Source organism: Triticum aestivum, chromosome 3A (genome assembly GCF_018294505.1).
Source record: "Triticum aestivum cultivar Chinese Spring chromosome 3A, IWGSC CS RefSeq v2.1, whole genome shotgun sequence".
NCBI lineage: Eukaryota > Viridiplantae > Streptophyta > Magnoliopsida > Poales > Poaceae > Triticum > Triticum aestivum.
In genome coordinates this window covers 761,960-778,899 of record NC_057800.1, presented here as the reverse complement: position 1 = coordinate 778,899, position 16,940 = coordinate 761,960, and the positions used below count along the sequence as shown (strand labels likewise).

Below are 16,940 nucleotides of genomic sequence, written 5' to 3'. Positions count from 1 at the left end.
CTCGACGCGGGAGCCCCTTCGCCGCCTCGACCACGCCTCGTCCTCGTCGGCTCCTCTCGGCCTCCTTCCTCTCCGCCCGCGGCGCCATCGTCTGCTACCTCCTCTTCGACCACGAGCACGAGCTCGGGACCCCGTCGTCGCCGGACTAACGCCGCCCGTCGCCGGATCTCCCTCGTCGGACTTCCCCCGACCTCCATCGAGCCCATTGCCACGGTCCCTACTCCCCACCGTGAGCTCCCTTCCTTCCCTTCTCTGTCGCCGGCGCCGTTTCCCCCCACCCCGCAGCGCCCGCGTGCCAGAGCTCACGCTCCGGGCCGCCCTCACCACACCGCACCACGCCCACACGTCCCGGTCCTCCTCCTCCCCGCCCCGCAGCTCCGTCCGGCGCTCGTGCCGTCCACCGCTCGCACCGCTGCCCTGTCTGCCGCGGCCGCCTTTGCTCGCCCGTGCCCTCCCGTGCGGTCGCCCGCTCCTGCCGCTGCACCTGCCGCCACCGCCGCTGCATAGCGCCGCCAGCTTCCACTGCTGCCCGTCGCCGCCTCCCTGCCGCTAGCCCCGCACCGCTCGCCGTTCGAGCGAAAACCGCACGCCCGTGACCCAGCGCCCAGCGCCCGTAACCCGCTATGGTCCCTCTGGCCTATGACATGTGGGTCCCTGCCCCTAGAACGTTTAAAAAAAAGAGAAGAATTAACAAAAAGGATAAATATAAAAATATATAACTAATTAATTAATTAATTACAGAAATAATTAACTTAATTAATTTTGATCAATTAAACTAAAACAACTAATTAAGCCTAGCTAATTAATTAAACCCTAATTAGACTAATCAGTCAATGACGAATGGGACCCACACGTCAGTTGACCAGTCAATGCCTCTGTTGACTGCTGACGTCATGCTGACGTCAGCATGCACTGTTCCGGATAATGTTGAATTTAAATAATTAAATAAATCCTAAAAATGAATTAAGTCTTTTAAAATTAATATAAAATAAACCGTAGCTCAGATGAAAAAACTTTGTACATGAAAGTTGCTCAGAACGACGAGACGAACCCGGATACGCAGCCCGTTCGTCCGCCACGCATCCCTAACCTATCGAACTTGCAACTTTCCCCTCCGGTTCACCGGTCCGAAAACGCGAAACACCGGGGATACTTTCTCGGATGTCATCCCCCTTCACCGGTATCACCTACTACCGCGTTAGGGCACCTCTAACGCCGTTACTTGTCATGTCATGCATCACTATGCATATGCTTGCTTAAATATTTATTGTTTCTCCCCCCTCTTCTCTCGATAGACACCGTGACTGACGCCGCTGCTACCCAGTACGACTACGGAGTTGACGACCCCTCTCTCTTGCCAGAGCAACCAGGCAAGCCCCCCCCTTTGATCACCAGATATCGCCTACTCTTTTCTCTATACTGCTTGCATTAGAGTAGTATAGCATGTTACTGCTTTCCATTATTCCTATCCTGATGCATAGCCTGTCCTTGCTACTACTGTTGTTACCATTACCTGCTATCCTACTGCTTAGTATAGGATGCTAGTGTTCCATCAGTGGCCCTACACTCTTGTCCGTCTGCCATGCTATACTACTGGGCCATGATCACTTCGGGAGGTGATCACGGGCATATACGATATACTTTACACTGTTACATTACCTGTGATACTGTTCGGAGATGGGGGCTGAAGGGGCAGGTGGCTCCATCCCGGTAGAGGTGGGCCTGGGTTCCCGACGGCCCCCGACGGTTACTTTGAGGCGGAGCGACAGGGCAGGTTGAGACCACCTAGGAGAGAGGTGGGCCTGGCCCTGGTCGATGTTCGCGGATACTTAACACGTTTAACGAGATCTTGGTATTTGATCTGAGTCTGGCTACTGGCCTATACGCACTAACCATCTACGCGGGGACAGTTATGGGCACTCGACGTTGTGGTATCAGCCGAAGCACTTCGTGACGCCAGCGACTGAGCGGCGCGCGCCGGGTTGGACCGCGTAACGTGACTTCCTTTGTAATGGAGGTTGCTAGGTCTGCTCTCCGGCCGCGTACGCAACGTGCAGGTGTGCTATGGGCGATGGGCCCAGACCCCTGTGCGCTTAGGTTTAGACCGGCGTGCTGGCCTCTCTGTTGTGCCTAGGTAGGGTTGCGACGTGTTGATCTTCCGAGGCCGGGCATGACCCAAAAAAGTGTGTCCGGCCAAATGGGATCGAGCGTGTTGGGTTATGTGGTGCACCCCTGCAGGGAAGTTAATCTATTCGAATAGTCGTGATCTTCGGTAACAGGACGACTTGGACTTGTACCTTGACCTTATGACAACTAGAACCGGATACTTAATAAAACACACCCTTCCAAGTGCCAGATACAACCGGTGATCGCTCTCTCACAGGGCGACGAGGGGAGGATCATCGGTTAGGATTATGCTATGCGATGCTACTTGGAGGACTTCAGTCTACTCTCTTCTACATGCTGCAAGACGGAGGCTGCCAGAAGCGTAGTCTTCAAAAGGACTAGCTATCCCCCCCTTATCCCGGCTTTCTGCAGTTCAGTCCATATATAATAGCCTTATCCCAGTTGATACCAATGCATACATATGTAGTGTAGCTCCTTGCTTGCGAGTACTTTGGATGAGTACTCACGGTTGCTTTCTCCTTCTTTTCCCTCTATCCCTTCTACCTGGTTGTCACAACCAGATGTTGGAGCCCAGGCGCCAGATGCCACCGTTGACGATGACTCCTACTACACCGGAGGTACCTACTAGTACGTGCTGCCCGCTGATGACGACCAGGAGTAGTTAGGAGGATCCCAGGCAGGAGGCCTGCGCCTCTTTCGATCTGTATCCCAGTTTGTGCTAGCCTTCTTAAGGCAAACTTGTTTAACTTATGTCTGTACTCAGATATTGTTGCTTCCGCTAACTCGTCTATGATCGAGCTCTTGTATTCGAGCCTTCGAGGCTCCTGGCTTGTAATATGATGCTTGTATGACTTATTTTATTTGTAGAGTTGTGTTGTGATATCTACCCGTGAGTCCTTGATTTTGATCGTACACATTTGCGTGCATGATTAGTGTACGGTCAAATCGGGGGCGTCACAAGTTGGTATCAGAGTCGACTGCCTGTAGGAATTCCCCTTCCACACTCCTTGGTCGAAGTTGAGTCTAGTCATTACAAAACTTTTACTAACATGGCTGTGTGCCTTACGGGCCCACGTCGCCATTGGGTGGTATTAGGATCTTTTATTCCTCGTCTATACTCTGAGATTCTGACTCTCTCCTACTCGGGTTAAATGATTTTGCTATAATATAACTCTAGGTTCTTGTTACCACTTCCTGCCGAAGAGCCCCTTCATTATAGATGATCGACTGCTTCAACAGAAGGTTCTGGCAATACTCTCCAATGTTCTCCCAAAACCTTATGCCATTGCTTTTGCAATTCCCTACCACCGAAATATCCCTATGGGTAAGTATTTAGACCTGTCGTGCTTACTTTTATTCCCAGTCGATCTTGTTATTATAAGATACCCCGAGAATAGTTTGTGCCTACTGCCTTGCAGTTCTTTGCCACATGAATACCACTACGGATAATTACTCGCATTTATCGAGTATCCGCTCATCCCTAGATATTCATGCAGTTCACAAAATTCTTCGAAATACCATTCGGTCTTCCGAAAATCCTGAGCAACCTATTGCTCCTGAAATTCTTGCTTGCTTGCATTATGGTTAAATCCATAAGTATAGTAATCTTATTGGCAACCTTTGTCAATATCATTTTGAGTCCATTGACTCAATATGTTGAGAATGCTCGCAATCCTCACTCAGATCATAGAATTCATCCTTCCAGCTCAGATCTCTTTTAAAACGTGAGCTGGTCCTCGGCCAATCAGATTGCCATCGATTGTACCCCTAAGTCTATTCAACTTGTCCGTCCTTGATCAGAGCGTTTGCTCCTGATCCCTTGATTTGAAAATCATAAATCCTTTGTTATTTAAACGTTGAATTATTCAGATGTTCTGTAAAATGATGCATTTGCATTCTTTCTTCCTCTGATTGGGTATCGATACTCACATCAGCTCCATTGTGGATCACCATATCCACTGTTGGATTATTATCCGACAATGTCCTTCATAATTAATCACCTTGTGAGTTCTTTCTCCGATACATAATGCCTTTGGTAATTTGTATCCTCTCCTTTTGCCAACCATGCTCTGCTTTCGAGCTGGTAATATTTACTCTCAAAGCTTGTGCTATATGTTTCCACGATACCCTGACGGGTTGAACCTATGCCTTCCTTAATTTGTGTGACCTCGAAAGTTATGCGGGTTATACCCTGCTGACGCTTCGTCAGATAACTTTTCAGCACTACAACTTCGAAAAGGGGAGGTAAATGTAAGATTATGCATTGAAGAAGTGGGAGTCGACCTTGAACTTTGTGTTCATGCCCATGGACATGATGTAGATCTTATCATTAAAGCTTCTCTTAAATTAAATTATTCCTTTGGTGTAAGTTCATCTTATATCCGGGATCTGGCCTTTTGCAATCGTGGTTCCGACCATGTTCTCCTTTAAATACCATTTCACGTGCAAGTTTAAGCGCTTGTCTTCTGTAGAGCAATACCCCAGTCCAACCTCTACTTTCATCTGTCATCGAGTATTACCCCCTCTGGTATCTCGAGATTATCATGGAACTGCATAACTTCTTATGAGTTCTTCTTCAAGTATTATTTGACTTTCGCTGCATCATCATTTGACTTGATGTCATCGCCGACCGATTACATCTTCATGAAATCTCTCGACAAATGTGTCGTGGTCATCAGCAACATCCCGAGCTCTTCCAAGATATATATCAAATTCTTGATGAGAAATACCATCCTCTCCCCTTGATGATTTGTGTTACCATCGACCACTTTATTGACTTCCCTCCAACACAAACTTGTTCATGTTTTGTGTTATACCTTGAGTTCCTTGCTATCCCACAATCGTTCTTCTTTACCTTGGAGTATTACCATCTTTAATGTCAAGAAAGTCGTGAGGATTTCATCACCTCTTAAGGATTCTTGATACAGGTAATACTTCTCACCATAACCTTTCTTTCTTGGTCCCCGTGTTGGTTCTAACTGGGATTCCAACAAGTGAACGGTACTGCGTGGATTTTGTACTTCTAACAACCCTATTGCTTTGAAGTTGATGGTCGATAGTTCGTTCTTAGACTATTGGTTGTTGAACCACCATTATAACGTTGATCATGCTACCTAAGCCCATCTTTCGGGTGCACCTTTCAATCAATGTTCAATTGTGTATGCTTTCCTGGAGCATACATCATTATATTATATCATTTGATCTGACAAATGTTATCTCCTTGTTCGCATAATTGTGGAAACCCATCCTTTCGAAATCTCGATGAATTGCCGTTGAGTTCACCAGACACCTCCTTGTCCTCTCCTTGGATTAATGATGAACTCTTGTTAACGGAAATCACTTTATAGTTCATTTTCCGAGAATCTTACATTGTCATCTCGTCAATTGTGTTGCACCTTTTCTTTTCAGGCTTACTAAGTCGGAGGTATCCTGGCACTAATCAGATCTGAATCTAGGTTAGATATGATGGTTGGAACATATTTCCAAGAGTTACAACAATGGTCCTTATGTGACCTGGTAAGGTGATGTCATGCCTAACACACCTGGCCGGAGGCCCAATTGTTATAGTTTCCCTTTTCAGCCAGGCTATCCTTTCTTCCATGAGGAAATTGTAAGACTTATTCTATAAGTTCTTCCTGATGAACCCTTTTTGTTTCCAAAGTCTGAACTTGCTTGAAGACCATGTAATGCTATCTCGAAGCATGTTTGTGGTACTCCGATTTTCAACAAGGACATTTGAAGCCAATGCTAAATGTTTCCTGCTAAATTATCCAAACACCGCTGTATGGGTAATGTCATGAAATTTTCTCTCCCTTACCTAAAGAGCTCTTCAACGTTATATCCTATCATGAATATCATGCTCTGCTTGTCCTTGGGAAGGATATACCCCTGAAAGATGTGTTTAAACACATTTTTCCTTTCCATTGTTCTGTTTAACCTGAGGATCACATTTTCCTTTCCATTGGTTTGTTTAACCTTTCTTGTGATCTATATGATCTAAACAGTAAGATTCTTCTGCTCATGCAAACACATCGGTGTACAATTCTGTCAGCAAGACCCTGTTACTATTGTTTATGACATCCCGGTAACCACCGATGGGTGAGAACTTTGCCTATTGGTCCGCCTCGTTCAACGAGCAGGAAAATGGTTCTCTTCGTCCCTCGACCTTGGTACCGATGTTGTTGCCGACATAACTGATAGGCTATCCTCTGACATGCCTTGCTTACATGCTCGTGCAAGACATTACCGTCCTTTCTACTTTTAACCCACATGGTGGGCCCATAACCCACAGTTCCACAGGATCGAAACCTGAATCTCCTGTACCCCCTGTTTTCAAAGTTATTTCTCACGCGTGGCTTTGTATGTAATTGACGAGCCACCTTTCGAGAGATCACCAATTCTGGTATCCGAAACAATACTTATGCCCATTGCTCTGAATCCCTTCCACACTCTGTTACAGGCAACAAATGATTGCGTATTCGCTTGAAACTTCTTATTGCACCTTCTTACCTTACTCTCGATATCTTCTTAGGTTTCAATTCGAGAGTTACTTTCCGCCACCTTCGCTGATGTTATCTACCAGATAAGCAACACTATAGTGGCCCGTTCTTCCGAAATACCCCCTTACCTATTCGTAAGTTCGATGTAGTTCTCGAAGAAAGGACGACAACTTCATCATGATGCACGGGAATAATGAATTGAAGACATCAACAAAAGGGATTAACTTCTTCGAGAAGATCTGTTAGGATTTAGTAACTAGACCTTCCCCCCTTCTCTACCTCTTAAATCTCGGGACGAGATTTCTTGTAGTGGAGGAGAATTGTGACGCCCGGATAATCAAGCTACAGTAACCTCTGCTAATAACGCCACGTCACCTCCGTTATTGTTGCTAATCTTGGGTTAATTCAAAAACCGTTTCAAATTTAATTCCTAAATAAGTCAAATGGCAAAAGCTTTCAAAATATAAACAAAAATGTTCGGACGATGCCATATTTTACTTAAGTAAATATGGTGTAATAAACACATTTTTATAAAATGCCTAGATAATTTAAAATGATTTAAAATAGAAAAGAAAGTAAATAAAAAGAATAGAAATTACAAAAAAACAGAAAGCAAAAAAAAGGAGAACAACGGTCACCCCCCCCCCACTGGGCTTCGGCCCAGCTGGCCGGGCACAACTAGCCCAACCGGCCGACCCCCCCTCACTCCATAACGCCCCCATAACCCCCCACTCCTCCCGTGACCTAGATCGACCCAACCACCCACTCCCCCCCCACTCGCTTTCCCCTTCCCCCCACGATCCAGATCGGATCGTGGGCCGACCGCGCACGCTGCCCCGCCGCTGGACCTCGACCTCGCCGCCTGGGACGCCGCTCGACGCGGGAGCCCCTTCGCCGCCTCGACCACGCCTTGTCCTCGTCGGCTCCTCTCGGCCTCCTTCCTCTCCGCCCGCGGCGCCATCGTCTGCTACCTCCTCTTCGACCACGAGCACGAGCTCGGGACCCCGTCGTCGCTGGACTAACGCCGCCCGTCGCCGGATCTCCCTCGTCGGACTTCCCCCGACCTCCGTCGAGCCCACTGCCACGGTCCCTACTCCCCACCGTGAGCTCCCTTCCTTCCCTTCTCTGTCGCCGGCGCCGTTTCCCCCTACCACGCAGCGCCCGCGTGCCAGAGCTCACGCTCCGGGCCGCCCTCGCCACACCGCACCACGCCCACACGTCCCGGTCCTCCTCCTCCCCGTCCCGCAGCTCCGTCCGACGCTCGCGCCGTCCATCGCTCGCACCGCTGCCCTGTCTGCCGCGGCCGCCTTTGCTCGCCTGTGCCCTCCCGTGCGGTCGCCCGCTCCTGCCGCTGCACCTGCCGCCACCGCCGCTGCTTAGCGCCGCCTGCCTCCACTGCTGTCCATCGCCGCCTCCCCGCCGCTAGCCCCGCACCGCTCGCCGTTCGGGCGAAAACCGCACGCCCGTGACCCAGCGCCCATAACCCGCTATGGCCCCTCTGGCCTATGACATGTGGGGCCCTGCCCCCAGAACGTTTAAAAAAAAGAGAAGAATTAAAAAAAGGATAAATATAAAAATATATAACTAATTAATTAATTAATTAATTACAGAAATAATTAACTTAATTAATTTTGATCAATTAAACTAAAACAACTAATTAAGCCTAGCTAATTAATTAAACCCTAATTAGACTAATTAGTCAATGACGAATGGAACCCACACGTCAGTTGACCAGTCAACGCCTCTGTTGACTGCTGACGTCATGCTGACGTCAGCATGCACTGTTCCGGATAATGTTGAATTTAAATAATTAAATAAATCCTAAAAATGAATTAAGTCTTTTAAAATTAATATAAAATAAACCGTAGCTCAGATGAAAAAACTTTGTACATGAAAGTTGCTCAGAACGACGAGACGAACTCGGATACGCAGCCCGTTCGTCCACCACGCATCCTTAACCTATCGAACTTGCAACTTTCCCTTCCGGTTCACCGGTCCGAAAACGCGAAACACCGGGGATACTTTCCCGGATGTCATCCCCCTTCACCGGTATCACCTACTACCGCGTTAGGGCACCTCTAACGCCGTTACTTGTCATGTCATGCATCACTATGCATATGCTTGCTTAAATATTTATTGTTTCTCCCCCCTCTTCTCTCGATAGACACCGAGACCGACGCCGCTGCTACCCAGTACGACTACGGAGTTGACGACCCCTCTCTCTTGCCAGAGCAACCAGGCAAGCCCCCCCTTTGATCACCAGATATCGCCTACTCTTTTCTCTATACTGCTTGCATTAGAGTAGTGTAGCATGTTACTGCTTTCCGTTATTCCTATCCTGATGCATAGCATGTCCTTGCTACTACTGTTGTTACCATTACCTGCTATCCTACTGCTTAGTATAGGATGCTAGTGTTCCATCAGTGGCCCTACACTCTTGTCCGTCTGCCATGCTATACTACTGGGTCGTGATCACTTTGGGAGGTGATCACGGGCATATACGATATACTTTACACTGTTACATTACCTGTGATACTGTTCAGAGATGGGGGCTGAAGGGGCAGGTGGCTCCATCCTGGTAGAGGTGGGCCTGGGTTCCCGACGGCCCCCGACGGTTACTTTGAGGCGGAGCGACAGGGCAGGTTGAGACCACCTAGGAGAGAGGTGGGCCTGGCCCTGGTCGATGTTCGAGGATACTTAACACGTTTAACGAGATCTTGGTATTTGATCCGAGTCTGGCTACTGACCTATACGCTCTAACCATCTACGCGGGGACAGTTATGGGCACTCGACGTCGTGGTATCAGCCGAAGCACTTCGTGACGCCAGCGACTGAGCGGCGCGCGCCGGGTTGGACCGCGTAACGTGACTTCCTTTGTAATGGAGGTTGCTAGGTCTGCTCTCCGGCCGCGTACGCAACGTGCAGGTGTGCTATGGGCGATGGGCCCAGACCCCTATGCGCTTAGGTTTAGACCGGCGTGCTGGCCTCTCTGTTGTGCCTAGGTAGGGCTGCGATGTGTTGATCTTCCGAGGTCGGGCATGACCCAAAAAAGTGTGTCCGGCCAAATGGGATCGAGCGTGTTGGGTTATGTGGTGCACCCCTGCAGGGAAGTTAATCTATTCGAATAGCCGTGATCTTCGGTAACAGGACGACTTGGAGTTGTACCTTGACCTTATGACAACTAGAACCGGATACTTAATAAAACACACCCTTCCAAGTGCCAGATACAACCGGTGATCACTCTCTCACAGGGCGACGAGGGGAGGATCATCGGTTAGGATTATGCTATGCGATGCTACTTGGAGGACTTCAGTCTACTCTCTTCTACATGCTGCAAGACGGAGGCTGCCAGAAGCGTAGTCTTCGAAAGGACTAGCTATCCCCCCTTATCCCGGCTTTCTGCAGTTCAGTCCATATATAATAGCTTTATCCCAGTTGATACCAATGCATACATATCTAGTGTAGCTCCTTGCTTGCGAGTACTTTGGATGAGTACTCACGGTGGCTTTCTCCTTCTTTTCCCTTTATCCCTTCTACCTGGTTGTCGCAACCAGATGTTGGAGCCCAGGCGCCAGATGCCACCGTTGACGACGACTCCTACTACACCGGAGGTGCCTACTACTACATGCTGCCCGCTGATGACGACCAGGAGTAGTTAGGAGGATCCCAGGCAGGAGGCCTGCGCCTCTTTCGATCTGTATCCCAGTTTGTGCTAGCCTTCTTAAGGCAAACTTGTTTAACTTATGTCTGTACTCAGATATTGTTGCTTCCGCTGACTCGTCTATGATCGAGCTCTTGTATTCGAGCCTTCGAGGCCCCTGGCTTGTAATATGATGCTTGTATGACTTATTTTATTTGTAGAGTTGTGTTGTGATATCTACCCGTGAGTCCTTGATTTTCATCGTACACATTTGCGTGCATGATTAGTGTACGGTCAAATCGGGGGCGTCACACCTTGTCATGTCCGTGATCTCATCCGGGACTCCGAACAACCTTCGGTACATCAAATCACATACCTCATAATACAAATCGTCATCGAACGTTAAGCGTGCGGACCCTACAGGTTTGGGATCTATGTAGACATGACCGAGACACATCTCCGGTCAATAACCAATAGCAGAACCTGGATGCTCATATTGGCTCCTACATATTCTACGAAGATCTTTATCGGTCAAACTGCATAACAACATACGTTGTTTCCTTTGTCATCGGTATGTTACTTGCCCGAGATTCGATCGTCGGTATCATCATACCTAGTTCAATCTCGTTACCGGCAAGTCTCTTTACTCGTTCTGTAATGCATCATTCCGCAACTAACTCATTAGTCACATTGCTTGCAAGGGTTATAGTGATGTGCATTACCGAGAGGGCCCAGAGATACATCTCCGACAATCGGAGTGACAAATCCTAATCTCGATCTATGCCAACTCAACAAACACCATCGGAGACACCTGTAGAGCACCTTTATAATCACCAAGTTACGTTGTGACGTTTGATAGCACACAAGGTGTTCCTCCGGTATTCGAGAGTTGCATAATCTTATAGTCATAGGAACATGTATAAGTCATGAAGAAAGCAATAGCAATAAACTAAACGATCATAGTGCTAAGCTAAAGGATGGGTCTTGTCCATCACATCATTCTCTAATAATGTGATCCCATTCATCAAATGACAACACATGTCTATGGCTAGGAAACTTAACCATCTTTGATCAACGAGCTAGTCAAGTAGAGCCATACTAGGGACATTCTATTTTTTCTATGTACTAATTTTTCGGTTAATACAATTCTAACATGAATAATAAACATTTATCATGTTATAAGGAAATATAAATAACAACTTTATTATTGCCTCTAGAGCATATTTCCTTCAGCAGAGACATTATTGGCCCGCGTGCTTCTGAAAAGGGTCAATTTAATTTAGATTTACTCCCTCCTTTTCGGTTTATAGGGCTTATCTTAATTTGTTTGTTTTTTCCAATTTAATGGGCTCATCTCCATCTCATTTTTAGTTAAATCTTTTCATCCAAGAATTAAAAAGAAACACATCAATGCATGTAATGTTCCAACTCATCTAGTGGCCAAGCATGCATGCACTGCAATTAATTCAAATTAGTGCATGAGTTTAATTGCGGTAGTTTTGTAAAGTACGTGATACACTCCTTCACTCACAAAATGTCTTGGTTGATGAGATTTCAGATTTAAGCGCTATAAATCAGAAAGGATGGAGTATCAATTATCACGTGCATATATTATCTAATGTAACATTCCATTGTTCAACTGACATGTCGCTACGTGTGTATGTGCGCCATTTTATAACGGATGGGTTGACTTGCTACATATCGATCTACTTGCATTCACACTACTACACTGAAATTGACATCCATATGAGTTGTCGATTCACAATATTTCAGCATAATACAGTATAGCTAGTAGCAATTAATTGAAGATGGAGGAATGTGTCTTGGCTTTCGTGTGACGGATGTTGGCCAGAGCGACGTTGGTATACCTAGTTGTAACGACATATTTATTGTCGAAGACACTACAAAAATAACCCAACAAAATTTAAACACTGACGTTAAACAAATACTGGAGCTTCATGCTTGACACAAGTTATAAGAAACCAAAGTGGATGCAATTTTTAAGGAAGTGGTGATTCTCAAAAGTGCCGATTAGCTAGCAACCAATCATTTTCACTTGCTTTTTCTTCTTTTTTGAGAAACGTCATTTTCGATTGCTAAATTTCAAAAATGAACAAACAGACGTGTTCCTTCTTGGTGAGCTTTCGGCCCACCACATCAGGCTCTCCCGAATCACCCACTCTCTTGACGTCGAGGAAGAAAGTGAAGTATTGAATGGGTCCAGAACCAAAAGCCATCACATAATAGTATTCAGCACGTTTACATGCATGGATGCAGTAACATCTGCCTCTCACTTTCATCCATCCCTTTCTTTAATATTTGCTCGGTCTTACCGCATATTATACTCCTTTATTTGATACTTTAGTCAACATATTTTCTGACATACTCTTTTGTTTGATACTTTAGTCAACATATATTTGTTTGGCATGACGCCCACATGTCCACATCTTGTACTCCCTCCGTTTCTTTTTACTCCGCATATAAGGTTTGGTCAAAGTATTTGACTAACTTTATAGAAAAAAATATTAACATTTACAATACTAAAGTTATATGTTCTGAAAATTTATTTCATCATGCATCTAGTAGTATTGATTTCATAGTGTCATTGTTGATATCTTTTGCTACAAAGCTAGTCAAATTTTACAGTGTTTGACTTTGACCAAATCTTATATGCAAACTAAAAAGAAACGGAGGGAGTATTCTCTTCTGTTTTGCCAAAGTTTGCTTTCGCCAATGGATACTAATTAACATAACTGTCAATGTCTGACTGTCAAAGTCTGGATGTTGTGGGAACAAAGTTCATTCCCCTAAATAATGAATTTCTTCTTACCCTATATACTGTATATAGCTATCTGAAAAAAAACACCTGCATGGTATACTCTTTTCTCCCAGATGTGCGATGATTAAATGAAGCAAATAATTAAGCAGCCCGTACCAGTAGAAAGTAAATTACATTCGAGCAAGTTGGTGATATTTTTGGGCATCTGCACCATGTAATCACATAGCCAGAATATCGAGCAATACATGCCTATGATCTTATTCCAAAAATACTCCAGCAACGTACAACAAGATATGACAGCCCAAAAGTCGGTATAAATCGCTGAACAGTCCACATTCCTTCCCATACATTGATCATGTTGTGAAAACAACATGAAGAAGATGTTATGTAGCTACTGAAGTGTGTTTCCATCCCATTCTTCTAGCAACTAATAACTAGACATATGTACCATATGCGGGATTTTCTCTTTATATATAGTTATGGGATATATATTTTACACAAATCAGTTTACTATCATACCAATGCTCTCAGTCGTTCAGAAACACTTGAAACATCTATGCCAATTCTCGAGCTGAAAGCCTGCACAAGATAGAGAGAGGAAATTAATTGACGCAACTAATTAACCCATGCTAATTTAATGGAAAAGGTAGATAATAAATTGGATTTATATTTAGATGGAAAGAAGTTCTTAATCATGCAAGTAAAGACATTTTCCAGTCACTGTAGGTTAAATTTAAGACATAAATTCTAGCGGATGGAGATGGAGGAAGAGAAAAGAAATGAGTTAAAAAAATTGTGGCACATGTATATATCTAAGGTCATTTTCAAACTCTTTATCTAGCTTTCCCCAATTTTATATCTTTCTACATAGAGAGGAATCTACGGTTTCATATTTTTCATGTATGTATACATGCATCACTTTCATGTTCCCTTTGTGTCTTTCACTTGTATATATACCATTAGTTTACTTCAATATGTGTAGGTACAGTAGAAACAAATGTAAACCCCTCCAATAATATGGACACAGCAAGTAAATAGTTATGGTCAAAATGAATACTCGGACTCGTGTGTGCCTTAGACGACCCACAGGGGGAGTAACATGGGTAGTAACATCACACATATCTAGATAAAATAGACGACGTGGCAAGCAATAAATGAAGAAATAGAGGCATGTGGTAACATAGCTAGTTACTAGTAGTATGAGTAACATCACACATATCAAGGGAAGATGAGTCTATACCTAATAAATGAAGTGTTGCATGTTATCACATATATGTTACTTCCCACTATAGAGGTAGTAACATAGACTAGTAACATAGGCATGTTACTAGTCTAAGTTACTCCCCATTCTGGCTAGTCTTATACTTTACAACATGGGTTGTATTTTCTAATGCAGATGTGAAAGGCTATACCTATGTATGTACATACCCGGGAGTGTATGGTGTAGAAGATTTTGTGGCCAGCAACGGAGTGATTGGCATTGACGACCTCGGCGCCTTCTTCCTCGAGGATGGTGATCACCTGGTGGAGCATGATCGGCCTCTCTGTGCTGCATACCAGCACCACATCCATGCTCGTATCATCGTGTTGACACACCTCAACCACCGGTGCCGATGCCTCCCAATGTTTCTCTTCTTCTGGTGACCCCGCACCACCACTCGTGGTAGGGGTGGTGGTGGGCGTTGAGGCGCCACTAGCCCCTCTTGCGGCAGCCATTGCTTGTGCAGAGTTCCTCCTATGTTGCAGCTCGTCCACCCTCTCTTTGAGCTTCTTGATGTATGACGCAGCCTCATCCAGGCTGCCTAGCTGGGTCATCGTATCCTAGATACACATTTAAAGTCCAACATTGTTAGAAAAATATGAGAAAAAATATAAAATATATCAAAGGATGTTAATTTGTTTTGCAAAGATAAGTCTCTTATTTTGATAATGGAAGAGCTATATTTCCTCATCTATGCATCCTGAATATGCACATGACCAGACATAATAATCTTCTGAGTTTGAAAATATTATCAAATCATCTCTTGTAAAACTAACAGTGGATTATCTTCATACTTTTTGTTTCTACTTGACAGAGAGTTTGATAAGCTAATGGGTTTACTTTCCCTCTGTCCCATATTAGTTGCCGCTGAAATGAATGTATCTCGACGTATTTCAATGCTAGATACATCTGTTTCACCGACAACTAATATGGGACGGAGCACGTATTATTAATAGGTAAGAAATATTTATGTGAAGAGCCGCATAAGACCCCGTACGTCCATTTGAGGCACAAAATTAATAAAGCATTATATGTATTCTCTTATATATTTGTGGATATCCAAATTCCGTGCTCAGTTTTTGAGAGATGAACAAAATGATTCTCGCAAGCTTGGAACAAAAACAATTACGCATTTCAAACATGACACTAGCTTGGATATTTCCTGGGAACTTGGGCTGTATATTCAGAGTATGCCAGAAAAATATATCGAGGTGGGAACTTTAGAAATTTATATGTTTCAATATTACTAGTACTATTTTGTACACCTGCAAGTGAGGTCCATAGCATGATTGTACCAGTCGGCTAGCTTCGGTTGTCCATCTCAACGGGAAATGTTTACAAAATAGTTAATAGGTTGTACGTTCCTACGTCACAGTTCATAAGGAAAGCAACACATGCCAACAAAATTAAATGCCCGGCCGTACGTAGAACTCAATTGCCTTGGCCCGTTGATTACGATATTTCATTCCCCGCAAAAAAAAAAGATTACGATATTTCATGTGATGAGAAGGACTATACTTAATTACTATAGGATCTACTGGATAGTGAATTGGGTAGAGTGAAATAAATGTCCATATATACACACAACAAACCCTCCCGACTAAATGACTTCAGAATAACTAAACGTGTTCATCTTGTTCCTTTTTTGGGGCCAGAGAAGCAGCTAACTAAGTGTCCTATAATTCAGCTAAAAGGGGAACAAATTGTACAACATATGGAGTACTGTTTTGTGGTCTTACAGGGTTGGAGAAGTGTTCTTTTGGGATGAGGGAGGTGAGCTTGGCGCAGAGCGCCTTCATGTGCTGCCTCCTCTCCCTCTCTGCCTCCTTCCTCTCCACTACCCTGGTCGCCGTCGTGCCGCCGCTCGTCCTGCTCCTCTTCCCGCCCCTCGCCGCCTTCGCCTGCATCTCCATCTCGACCGATGGTCGCAATGCAACCAGAATGATGGAGGGGGGGATGGGTGAGGAGGAGTGAGGGTTTATGAATACAAGAAGGCAGCTGCTAGCTAGCTGGAGTGAGTGTTTTGTTTTTCATGGAGCAGCCAGATGGAGGTAGGAGATGAAGAATTCCAAAGGATGATAGGTAGTAGGAGGACTGGAGTGGTGTGGCTTAAATGGGAGGCGGACGGGACAGATGGGTGATGTGTGTGCGCTCCCAAGGATAATGGCAGGCCAGGATGTGGAAAATGTGCCTAAGTAGCTAGATATATGTGTGGACACCGCATACGAACACTCTAAAGTATTAAAATATATGCGCATATATTATAAAATATATGTGGTTGCACTGGTGAGTACACATGCATGCGAGATAGGGAGCATAAAAAAAACTTCCATGGATATTATCACCTTTTGAGGGAAATATCAACAGGTACTTTGATTCACGACCAAAACTTAGTTTACCACCGCACCAAATCGGTGGTGAATTATATTTGGTTGGGCAAGGTTTCCTTTGTAGCAGCTGGGTCCCTTTTTCCATAGATTCGAAAAATGTGGTTGTAGGAGCAACACGAGCAAATAGCCCTTGGCATGGGCCTGATGGCTCGAAAGCCCGATAGACGGGGCGGAAGCTCGAAATGTCTTCGAATATAGTTTTTAAAAATAAATGTATTTATAATAATGTATTTATACCCAAACA

At 44.9% G+C, this 16,940-nt stretch overlaps 1 pseudogene; it reads right to left on the bottom strand.

Moving 5' to 3' along the window:
- Nucleotides 1–16,336, bottom strand: part of LOC123057396 (transcription factor bHLH162-like) — an 18,339-nt pseudogene extending 2,003 nt beyond the window's left edge.
- Between the last annotated feature and the right edge of the window lie 604 nt (nucleotides 16,337–16,940).